We start from the raw sequence: 12,401 nt of genomic DNA on the forward strand, positions 1-12,401 counted from the left end.
GCATATAATATTATAATTAATCTGTCTTGAAACAAGGTGAACTGTAAATGAAGCTACCTAATATTGCTATAATTTTCGTTATTTCTTAAGAAGATTTCCCAGGGATTCCAAAACAGGGCTGTAGTCGGTCGAATGGCTTACAATTTTTTTTTACCGTCTACACTTAATAACAAGGATAAAGGCAAGACACAGAAGAAAAAAATTGTTAAGAAATCTATTTTTGGTATATCGAGGGACTTACGTGTTTCGTGTACGAAGCATGGGAATCTACGTCAATCATTAGGATTTTTTTATTAACAAGGTCTGTATCATAGAAAAAGCTCAATTAAAAGTCTTATTCCGTATTAAGACTTAACACAAACATAATTTAAAACTAAGGCTGTACAACAGTTAGGTATGCATTATCTACCTTCATTTACTTAGACTTTGGGCTACATTCGTGATTGTAAGCAAGATATTTCATACAAGTACATCAATAATAGGTATACGTTATAATTTTCTACTGTTCGTATTAAAGTCCGTCTCTGGTTAAATATCGAAACAGCTGCATCGTCGGAGCACGCAAACAACATGGCTGATCGAAAACTGCGGTTCAGTGGTACACTGCGGTGGAATTAGGCGCAAATGAGCCGACATCAACACGCCACGTTTGCTTCGATACGTTTAACAATATTATGTTTCAATTGCCGAATATTGGTTTAAACTATGATAGATTCTGTTTTACGAAATTTACAAATGAGTTTATAAGGCAAATGTTATATATGTTACTGTAAAAGCCCGAACTGTGGTAAATCCTAAGATTTTCCGGTAAAACCTAAGATTTACCAACTCTCAATGGTAAAAGTCCGAACAAGCCAGAGTTTAAAAACTATGTTACGATATATAAAAAAATCCTCCTTCATAACTATGTTTATTACTATTTCACGGTATAATTATATACTGTGACATTGTTATAAAGAAGGAGTTTTGGGCATAGCGACATGGGTAGGTTAGGTTAGAAGGCTAAGGTGGGAGCGAGCGAAGCGAAGCTCCCACCTTAGCCTTCGTGGTTATTTTTTTTTAACTACCCAGAAGGAGGAGCCCCGCGAAGCGGGGCTCCGGCGACATCTCGATATCATCAAGTGAATATAGGTAAAAGTTCGAAATAAAAGAATTGTTCGGACTTTTACCATTGCGAGTTGGTAAATCTTAGGTTATACCGGAAAATCTTAGGATTTACTACCGTTCGGGCTTTTACAGTAACATATACATTAGTGACAGATCCTATGACCTATATTAAAACTATAAAGTTTTCAGGTGTTTTACATCTTTTTTCACAAATAACGTGCATGATAACAAACTAGCAACTTGGCTTATTACATAATAAATTTTGAATTTGAAAATACTATCGTTAGCATTACAAATACTCGCACGATTGTAATCAACAGCAATAACGCCTGTAAAAATAACAATAGCAAAGAATCGCACGTGTGCACGTTGCTTTTAATAAATTATTTTTATCGTGTACTTTCGTAGAAGCATGACGTAGGCACGTAGCAAATGCTACGGCGTAGAACTATTTCTATGTGTTATATTAGATTCTTTATTTATATAAAATGTCTTACAATGTTCGCTATCTTGTTCAATGGTGCTTAAGATTTCTACGAAGATGCTAGAAAAGTAATTAAATTTAGCTCTGTAGTTGCGATTGTTTCCTTTGAAAGTTTGTTACCTAATAAGTTTTTATTAAATAATTTATTAGCTTCTACAATTTAACCTACTATAATTGTGTTAAACATACATACGTATATAAAATCACGCCTTTTTAAAGAACATGAAGAATTCTGAATACAATTTATAAATTCATAATTAAATTAATTTCACGATTTGTACAGATTTAGACAATAAGTTATTAACCCAGTTTGGCCATTTTCTTAGATAGAAACAACACCACCAATTGAAGACGCCGATCATAATCAACAAAATTTGTACCTTTCCATCCAATAAATTTCAAGTCGGACATGAAACCCGACATTATAATACTCTGTACATCACACAAATATTTCTAGCACGCGAATCAAGCTCAAAGCATAATGCGCAACAAACGTCCTTGTTTCCCAAACTGAAAATCTTTAACCCGAAGACCCGAAGGTCTTGCATTCTCCACCAGCTCGTCTCAAGACAACAATAAATTGAATGTAAGCAACCGCACGGGCTTCTGGCGCGGCTCCAACTAAATATATGCCTCTGTGGTTTGTCCAACATCGTGTTAACGATCGCCGTAATGCTGTGGTACTGGCCACGAAGAAACTAAAGGTTTTTTTATTTAATTCGTATAGTGGTGGAAGCTGTAGTATTTTACCAGGTGTCAGGTGTAGAAAATATTTACGCGATGTGTAAGATAGTTGTTTTCAGTTTTAATTCAGTGTTGGTAGTTATTTATAGAAGTTTGTATATGGGTCAAAATCATACGAACTTACACAAAGTCACGCCTTTTTCTCATAGGGCTATAATATGGGTAGGCAGAGCACAAGACGCAGTAGTAAGTGTACTTGTGTCTTTACAAACTTCCCTTCCTCCATTAAAATATTTGAACAAAGAGGTACTCAATATCATTAATTCATGATTTTTAGTTTTCATTATTGCATATCTTTCAAATTATTTACAATTTCTTTTAGTTAAAGATTTGTTGCCGTTTATTTTATATTTTTTTAGTCTGCCTTGCTCTATGGGAAAATTGCGTGGTTTTATGTATGTATAAATGTATTTTAAACACCTTGATTGATATGTAGGTAGATTCAGATTAATCTACGCAGTCTGCCACAGCCTTTACATACACAACAGTAGCATATAAGCTATATACGTCAAGTAAAACACATGGTAACAAAACATGCACGCACGTCTGTGGTCAAGCGTCAACGTCAAGTGAATGTTGGCCTTTGTGGCGAGCCGCTGTGAGGACTCACTCGGAATATTGCTACGTTTGTGCTGTGCATTTTAGATGATTATACCTACATAGTACCTATGACATTTATTTTCTAGAACACTAGCTACGTGATGTTATACAGCCTATAGCCTTCCTCGATAAATGGACTATCTAACACTGAGAGTATTTTTAAAATCGGACCAGTAGATCCTGAGATTAGCGCGTTCAAACAAACAAACAAACTCTTCAGCTTTACAATATTAGTATAGATAAGAGACCTCTGAAGGTCTTTATCAGTCCAAGGTGGCAGTATACCGCAATGCTAATCCAAAAGATTGTAAGTTGATGGTCAGCGTTTTCGCTATTAGAGGCCATTCAATGTCTTTAAGTCAGTTTAGTACCTGTGTCTTACTTTTTCATAATTTGAACACTTATTTAACAAGATTAAGCAAATATAAGAATACAGTATTAGGTTTAAAACAAGGTAACAAAGAAGCATTCTTTGTCAATTATCTCAAAACTGGCTGCTGAAAGTCACAGTGTTGTGTTGTTTCACACTGTTGATATTATTTAAGCAATACAGCACAGAAAAGACATTTGCCATATACAAAACTTTAATGCCACAGTCAAATACAATACAAAATAATCCCTCAAAATATCAATTAACATCGGCCATAATTGAAACCCGTTGCATACATAGCAGAATTTTCTCATTCATATAACTTAAAACGCAATTTTTCACGCAACATATATTTAACGTAAAGTGCTACATAAATCTCAATCTAATGTTATAAATCAGGGCTGGCTCATGTGAAATTAGCTGAGGTTCGCAACAGCGTCAGTGCGGTGCAACGATGCGGCGCGCTGCCCGCAAAGCGTTAGCCCTAACCGACTGACGTTTGGCCGAGTTTAAACGGGTGAATTAGAATTTTGAATGTGTAGCTTTGGTACATTTTCAACTTACCTATTTCTATAAAAGTCATCTTTTGCCTCTAGAAAGCAAATGATGCGAAAATGAAGGATGATTATTCAAAATGCTATTAACAGGATTTTCTAAAACTATGGAACTAAAATAAACGAATTAACGATAGTACTAGAAAAGCCTGTGTTAAACCAAGTACAACAACTTTAAGTTTTCTTTTTATACAGTTGACAAAAATCGTGATCAGTTTCACCTTCATAAAATGTACATATGTACTTGCTAATAACAATGCAATTGAACATCCACTTGACACTGGTCCATATCTCACAAAACATCCATTTTACAAACTTAATCTATTCATAAGTTCCAGTCCATTATTTTCAGTTGGCAACAAAAAATGCACAATTCTTTCAGCCAAAACTGTTCAGCGCAGTTACTACGGTTTTCTTATACCATAAACATGTTTTACAGCACTCCCAGCAATGCGCGGAAACAGCCATTATTACAACAATTATGGCGAGGTTCCGGGTTCGAATACGTTAAAAATTCACGGGTTGGCATGGGAATAATATGGGGGTTGAGCACAAATTGACCTGTTGATCTTTAATGGTCAATGGTTACTGTTTTATGGTGTTCGTGAAATATGATTATGAATTTAGTGGCTCCATCGGCGATCGTTCCGTGTTTTTATTAGCAACTAAACTGTGTGAAAGTACCTGTGTGATACGGATGCCCATATTTTTCTCCTTTTACTGAATTGTTGTTATATTAGTCGCCGCTGTATTTCAACATTCATTCAGAGAGTTTATTAGTAAATAAATAAATAAAATAAACAAAAAAATCTGTTCGTTTTTAACATGTAATTAGATGTTCTAATGAAGGTCTATATTTATCACCGAGAAGGGAATGTTTCCTAAAACTTAATTGAAGTTACAATATAAGCTATAGAAAAATAAGCTTAAACGAAAAAATAACAAAAAAATCGATAAAGTTAGCGTTTACAAAACAACTTTTGAATAATACATACGAGATAATATATTTTGAACTATTGAAATCCGCGTTTTTCACATTTAATCCACCTTAACAACGCTTTACTCGTAAATACAACGAAATATTCAAAACAAAAAGCACTAACGTAAACAAAAACAAACAGTAGAACAATATTCTCAACGCTAGCAAAATCTAGGCGACCTTAAAATGACAATGATTAAGCTTTGTAATGTTTAACTACTCAGAACTTTGGTCAGTGTTTGAATTTTAATCAAAATCACACTTGTCCCGCCCGTAATATGGCCGACTGAAGGGGAAAGGTAAGGTGGCATTGATAGCGAGTGATACTTAATATGATTATCCTTTCCAATTGCACAAATGCGTCGTTATTATTTCGAATTCGAACTAGTTTTAACAGAATTCTATTTTTCCACATTTTGGTAGGTTTGTGATGGGATACATCTTTAGTTATTGTTTCAAATGGTTATCTAGTATACTTGCTTTCTAAACCAAATCCTCTTAGGAGTTCATTACAAAAATATTCGTCGAACTGATCAATATTGTTTGCATGATTGCTAAAGTCCCGGCAATTCAAGAGCAACTCTTCTTAAGTTGGCTTTGAAAATAATGATATTACCTAAAACAATATAAAAAAATAAAGCACTGGCGAATAAAATTAAACATCCATAGTCCTTACGTAATTAAAAAACTTGTAATATGTAATTATAATCCGCTGCTAGTCTTACTGCGCGTCAATACCACTGGACTGCCTCCCAATAGCCTTTGCGGTCTGCTTTGCCACCAATTTGTTCGTCCATCGCCGCGTGCGGTCGCGACCGTATTGAAGAGTTAACCATTAATGCTCTCGTTTGGAAATTGAATGATTAACAGCCATGTGTAGTGGATTGCTACATATTTTCTCTGGATGTATAGTTGAAACTAGGTGAATGTGTGACTTTCCTGAAACATAACACGTATTAAATTATTTTGATTTCATTTACACGATTAAAATAAGAAACCATTTAAATATTATTCGGAGTGTCGTTTCGTGTGACTGCAGCTTGTAGTTAACAATTTTGCTAGTATATTTTACATACTTAATCAATTTTATGTCCAATTTATTTTAGATACTAAATGTTAAGAATATTATCAGGAATATTTTTATCCTTAAAAGTACCTTATATTGGAAAAGGCTACTACAAAATAATGATACAAAAAGTACTAACATTTTAGTTACATAGTCAGGATAGCTATTCAATGTACCAATAATATCTAACCCAGCATCCTGAAACAATTGCCCGCTGTCACTGTAACTCTACACCGATACCGCAGGGCTACCTCCCAATGGCATTTGCGGTATGCTTTGCCGCTCGACCAATTTGTCCGCCCGGCTCTGCCCGCGTTTTGCCCGCCCTCTGCCCGTGGTTTTGTGTCCGTTTCGAATATTGAAAACTTAATCATTAACGCCCCTTTACAATCGTTTGTTTTATGTTAGTTTCGAAGCGGCCATTAGTTTTCTGATCGGAAAGTTTGGCGCCCAAATGGTTTGTGTGTACAGATGTGACAGTGTTTTAGTGTGTGAGTAAAAACTGTAATTGATATCAGTTTGTGCAAATTAATCTATGAAATATTACTTATTCCTCATACATATTTCATGCATGCATTAACAATCAACAGATTGTTTTGAAAACCATACGATAATAAATAATCAATACATATTTTGGGAAATTATTTCATAAAAATACTTTTCATACACAATGAGAGCTGTCACACTTTTATGTTTTAAGTCGATCAATGTTAGACGTCTATGTAAAGAAAATAAGACCAGAATTAAGTAACTCGACTACGTTCTATCAATTTTCCTAACATTCATACAACATTCCTAAACTTTACGTACACAATCAATTAGCAAAACATTTAATTTACAAAAAGCACAACTACCACTGATTCAATACAATAAGGTGTAAGTCCTATGTTGAGTCACGGTTGAAGTTCACGTGTATGCTGTAGTAGGCTGGGGTCGTGCGTGGGATGACGAGTGAGGAAATACGGATGACTCAGCTTGTAATATCGGAGATTTGTGTTGCTAGAATGTGCGGTGGAATTTGGGGATATATGTTTTTTTCTGGGAACTTGTCACCTGTTCATAAAGATTCATTAGCAGTGGTGTATGATAGACATCGAGGTCAGTTCATTAATGTTCGCATTTTAAGTATTATATTTTTCGATATTATTAGCAATAAGATATTTATTTATTCTTCTCTTGCTTATAACTGTGACAAAACAAGTTTATAATATCTGTAACCGAAGCCTAAAAAGTTTCCACTAATGTTGAAAAATTGCTCGCTTGTAAAATTGAAATTGAAAACTTTTTATTATTGGGTTAAATAATTTCGGAGGCTTATAATATCAACTGCATTATTCAAACAAGATATTTGAATTCGATTCATAAATCAATCAATTTTAGGGTAAGTTTAAGACCCATATGTTAAGAATTTTGATTGAAATATAAAAAAATTACACCGTTTTCAGCCCCTATGTTGGCAACACTAACCCCTCAAGGAACTACGACGCGACCCCGTCATCGGAAAAAACTATGCGTAAGCGTAGAGTGACGTAAATTGGTCCGCGAAATTAGGCGGGAAACGAGCGTTTTTGCTTACTAAGCGATATTCAACGTAAATAGACAAGTAGAGGGTTAAATGTCTTGTTTACTAACATTGCAGATACCATTTTGAGGAACAAAGTAGGAAAATGTGTTTTGTTCGAAAAAATACATTGTGATTTAATTATCAAAATATACTGTGGAAATTTTTAAATTGAATTACGGACTATTTTTTGTGCCCTCGTCAATAAAACAACGGCCAACTTAATAGACTGCAAAGATAGATGTTTCTTACTATTATTGTTTTTTTTATGTTTATTTTACGTTTATGCCTAACAGGAAGACTGTAAGGTCGCTTAGAAAACTGTCTTAATAAAGACATACATATGCAAACATGGTTGTTAGTATCTAAAATAAAAAATCCGGCTAAGGGGTTCCGCTTCCTAAATATATCCCGTTCGTTGATTGGTTCCCATTTAACTTATTGAGTACAGAACCCAAGAAAAAGAAAATTAAAGATCACTTTTCAATCATCAGCTCTAAGGTCAATGTTTTACCAACCAATTATGAACTAAAGAGGCGTTACTAGAAATGTCTAGTCATTTTAAAGTTTTAATACCTCTCGTTATTCTCCGAGACCTATCTTATAACATTTAGAAGGAGCTCTTGAAACTTATTAAAATTCATTTACTTTGACTAATTAAAATAATTTTTCGTTTGAATACTGTCGGCTAATTAGTTAAGAATGAACGAATAAATTCAGCTGTGAATGATATGGTTGACATTGAATGAAATGTACATTTTTAAAAGAATATTTTATTTTACAATACGTTTCGAAGCATTTATATTTCCACTACCGGTTGGTTATCACAAGTTCACGGGTACGAGTTGAAAAAAAAATCTACTGGATTAATATATTTGAAAAACATCTGTTGTACTCTAAGGTCTTATTAAAATGTAATGATAAGTTAGAATTTAATTTTTTTACATGCAAACGAGTATTTCACCTCTCTTTTTCTATCTCTTCCATGCTATGAGTCTCATATCCCATAAATGAATTAAATAATGTTTTAAGAGTGATATGATCTCGCTCGCAAATGTAAACAAAAATCAATTTTACTTTAAAGTTCCACTGTAAAATCAAAACATAATAAAATCACCAGGACACCCGTAAATATGAACAAAGTCATAAATATTGATAAGTAAATGTGTATTAATTATAACTGTATAAATTTCCATTAAGTTTCTGACCAAGTTTTACCTTTAATATTAATAAAACAGCGACAAAGCTCCCCGAACGAAACTTTAAGAATTAAGAACGTTATACAAATTAGTTAAAACGAATTATTTGTTGCGAAACAACGAAACAATTTTAGCTTTGAATTAATCATTTTGCTTTCCGGTACAAAGATTTTTGCAACTATTGCAAAAGCTAGAGTTTATGCAATATTGCTGCTGTTATAAAGCATTTTAGTTAAAGTGCTCTATTTCCATTGTTGTCATTAATAAGGAAAACACAGATTTTCTGTAATTTATAAGTGTTACCGAGTAATATTTATTTTGAAAAAAGTCAACACCCGCACTAAAAATTGCTATTATGTTGCGTAACAATGACTAACTTTAAAAACAATGGACATAAAGTAAATCCTGACACGAAACAACCATCTGTGGATCACACAATGGAAGTATTGGTTGCTCACTGAAAATGGCGTAGCGACCACTTTAATCACAGCACCACGACGCCCGTGAAAAATTCCATCAAGAACATAAATGGGGGCCCTTTCACAAAAGAAACTGGCTTGAAAAAGGCCAATTTCAGTAGACCTAGACAGTCTATTAGATCATTTATAGAATAACGACTGTTAAAGAAATCATTGCTCTAAAACTTAATAGCTCTGAAGATAAGCCAAAGAGGAGCACATAAATGGAGCCCTGAAACAACAGAATAGTAAACCACTTCAAAATGTTACGATAATGAGGTATTCCTACAACATCACGCATTTCAATTCATCGGCTTTCGGCCCGTCGCTCTGTTAACCAACTCACAGAAACGCAATTATAACCTTGCTATATAACACAGCTATATAGCAGCTATAACCGCTATATATATACTGCTATTAGGATTTGCATTTTGATTGAACGTGAATTTGCTCTAAATAATGTATTTGTAGGTGGGCTTTGGATGTTAGTAATACGATTATGACTGGGTATTGTAAGTGGTTTTCAAATGCGTTTAGGATTAGTCTAAATTACGTTTTCATATTAGCATTTGCTATTAGGTTTAGCTCTGATTGTTAATCTCTTAATGTAAGATAAATCATTTTCAATTCTGTACGCAGGTAGTAGTTTAGGTACTTTATACATATAAGTGACAAACTAAATGTTGTCGGCCAGTATCTCTCAGGTATCACCAGAGTCAATTTTATTATCTATTTGAAGAAATTGTCTATACGATTGACTATCATAAGTGGCAGCATTTGACCTAAATTAATAAATGGATTGATTTAATTTTGAAACAAACTATATTTTTGCACAAGATTTCTTAACAAAACATTTCTCTTCTGGATTTCTCTTCATCTTGTCTTCTTTTCGACATCGTTTTTTGGGCCTTCTTTGCTATATGTTCTAGATCTTTTTTCCCCCTTTTCAGCACAATCCTGAAAACAAAATCAAATCTCTGAACAAAATCCATATCTCCAATTTCAAAAGCTTACAAGAAAGTCTGTTGTAAAAATAACAAACTCGATGTTCTATCTAATTTCAAGACACGGGTAACTTTAATAGAGTTTTCATCATAGAAAAATATTATTGTTGACGAAACAGAACCTTATGTGGACGGCATAGAGTCGACTCTACACTCGACGGACAAACAACATTACTATTCCTTATTCAATATACTGAATAAAGTTTGACGTCGAAACTGCAGGAAATAGATCCGCGCGGCAATGGCCGCTGTTTCCGGCTGAAAGTGATCCCGCGGCCGGCCATATCCGGTTGCTGGCCGCTCTGTTATGTCCCGTACTTCCGGTTTTGTCGATGCCTTACTTTTGTATTCGGTTTTTTACTGTATCTAGCTCTACCTGACTTTGCTGATTGGTTTTTGTGTCAATAAGGTCTTTGAAACTTTATATGTTGGGTTTGATTTCCGGTTCCGAGTAATAAAACAGTGAGATGACAAAAGCTTTTGTTTATGCCTGCGCTGCAGTTGATGAAACTTTTAAAGATTTTTTCATTTAACTCTACTATAGATATCCTTCTAGCGTATATTCGGCTACAGTGCAGTGGCCAGTTTTCATTGAAATCATTCAACAATGCGAGACTTTTTTTACAGCAGTGTCGAAGAATAAACGTTTATAATTATAGTCCTATCCATAGAAGGTACACAGTACCATCGATTTTAAATCTAAAGCTTTTTATTATACGTACAATTCTTATTTACTATTCATTTCCCAACACTAAAAAACCTTTCAAAATTTCTCTCCTTATAACGTATACCAAATTCCAAATAAAACTGAATACTTATTACAGTAGATGTTAACAAAAATGGTACAGTTAAAATTCAACGTATATTCGTTGCTGAATCATACGAAAATAGAAATGTGACATCCGCGAACATCGCTTGGGACTTATGTAAGTGGGGCCATTAGAACAACGAACTAAAAGCACTTAGTGCTGCCATGAGTTTTACTACAAATTGGAGCTGTTACTTTAATAGTTAGACTGCCTTGATAGTGCAGCGATAGTGGGTAGGACCGTTTACATTGAGATTTCGAGTTCTATTTAGCTAGAAAAGGGTTGTATTTGCAAAGGATTTTTTTTGAAATTTCTCTCGAATTTTTCTAAACCATCTGTGGTCTGTTTGCTTCTGATCCTGATTGTACCCTAGTTGTATCGGTATCTCGTACTATGTTAAAGAGATTGTTGTTGCTCATTCTAGACAAATTTTAAAACCTGTAAAAATTTGTTTATTTGTGACCAAATCAAAATGAATTATATTTTCATTATTTGCTTGAGCTTCTACTATTCATCTTGCTTGACCATATCCAAAAGAGACTTAAATCAAGTTGCATCAAACATAACTTCTTTCTTTCATCAAACTCAACACGACACCCATTTTAACACTCTAAGAAGAAAAGATCACTACAAAGCTTTGGAAACTAAACTCCTATCCAATTAAGTGCAGATCGGTTGACATCGCCCGCTGCTTCTAAGGCCCAAGTTGAAAGGCATTCCGACATCCTGAAGGCACTCACTACAACCTCCATTGTTATATTACATGGGATGTCTTTAAGTAAATTGGTTTAGGCAAAATTCTGTTTGAGTAGTGTCTGCTGTAGTATGTTACGTTATGGGATCAACTGGTTTGTGTAATGAAAGTGATTTCAAGTGACGATTAGTAGTTAGATTTCTGCGGGTTTAATGTGAATTTATTGATGGATTGTCATGATGACGACTACGGTACTTACTTATAGTCAGTTTGATACCTTCAAAGATTCTTCTTAATAATATAAACGTGACAAACATCTGTACATTGTTAGTCATGAATACTTAAACTACTTTAAAAAATGTTCGCCAACTCGGACGAAGCCGCGGAAGAACTGGTATTTGCGTATGACACATGTATGCGCTTGTCTCTCACTTTACACCTATAGGTCTCATGCATGCACTTCATAAAACAATGGAAAAATAAACAATGGAAAACATTGACCAAAAATAAAAAAAAAAATATTTTTCATGTATGCGATTGCGTACTTTAAAACACAATCCATTGCTTTCAATGGTTCATTCTCTTTGTACGACGCTTAATATCAGCATTCAGTGTACCTCATGTTTAAATCGCATTTTACTATCAATCTCACAAATTGGGGCGATATTCTCAAAGCACTCGAGACGTTATGCAATAATAGCGAACGTATATGATGATTTTTAAACTTTCGCGTTGTATGTTTATTATGTAATAGTATAAGAAAATAACGCGC

The sequence above is a fragment of the Anticarsia gemmatalis genome, chromosome 18, assembly GCF_050436995.1.
Source record: "Anticarsia gemmatalis isolate Benzon Research Colony breed Stoneville strain chromosome 18, ilAntGemm2 primary, whole genome shotgun sequence".
Classification (NCBI taxonomy): Eukaryota; Metazoa; Arthropoda; class Insecta; order Lepidoptera; family Erebidae; genus Anticarsia; species Anticarsia gemmatalis.